Here is a 226-nt window from a genome sequence, read left to right on the forward strand (position 1 = left end):
ACCAAGTTCCTCTGCTCAATCAAGATGGCCTTCTGGATCAATTCTGGCAAGGTCTTCAATTCATATAATTTGACCTCCACCCTTATCTCCTCTTTAAGCCCATTCACAAATATTCCCCTAACAAAATCGTGATTAATTCCTCGTAAGGCCCCTGCAAACTTCTCAAATTCCTCCACATAAGCTTCAACTCCCCCTTCTTGCTTGAGAGAAAGAGTAACTCAAACGG

The 226-nt window shown here is 42.5% G+C and overlaps 1 protein-coding gene across 1 annotated transcript in view; it reads right to left on the bottom strand.

The window, feature by feature from the left end:
- Positions 1 to 226, bottom strand: part of LOC109361109 (endoplasmic reticulum-Golgi intermediate compartment protein 3-like) — a 12,275-nt gene that overhangs the window by 8,185 nt on the left and 3,864 nt on the right. The window lies entirely within an intron of this gene.

The sequence above is a fragment of the Lupinus angustifolius genome, chromosome LG11 (genome assembly GCF_001865875.1).
Source record: "Lupinus angustifolius cultivar Tanjil chromosome LG11, LupAngTanjil_v1.0, whole genome shotgun sequence".
In the NCBI taxonomy this organism is placed as follows: Eukaryota; Viridiplantae; Streptophyta; class Magnoliopsida; order Fabales; family Fabaceae; genus Lupinus; species Lupinus angustifolius.